This window comes from Arachis duranensis, chromosome 10 (assembly GCF_000817695.3).
Source record: "Arachis duranensis cultivar V14167 chromosome 10, aradu.V14167.gnm2.J7QH, whole genome shotgun sequence".
Classification (NCBI taxonomy): Eukaryota; Viridiplantae; Streptophyta; class Magnoliopsida; order Fabales; family Fabaceae; genus Arachis; species Arachis duranensis.
In genome coordinates, this window is record NC_029781.3 from 24,225,840 (window position 1) to 24,226,142 (window position 303).

Below are 303 nucleotides of genomic sequence, written 5' to 3' on the forward strand. Positions count from 1 at the left end.
CACTTCCGGGGCCCACTTGGTGTATGCTTGGGCTGAGCTTGATCAATCCACGAGTAGAGGCATTTCTTGGCATCAAACTTCAGGTTATGACGTGTTTTGGGCGTTCAACTCCGGATAATGACGTTTTTCTGGCGTTTAACTCCAGACAGCAGCATGAACTTGGCGTTTAACGCCAAGTTACGTCGTCATTCTTCAAATAAAGTATGGACTATTATATATTTATGGAAAGCCCTGGATGTCTACTTTCTAACGCCGTTGAGAGCGCGCCAATTGGAGTTCTGTAGCTCCAGAAAATCCATTTCG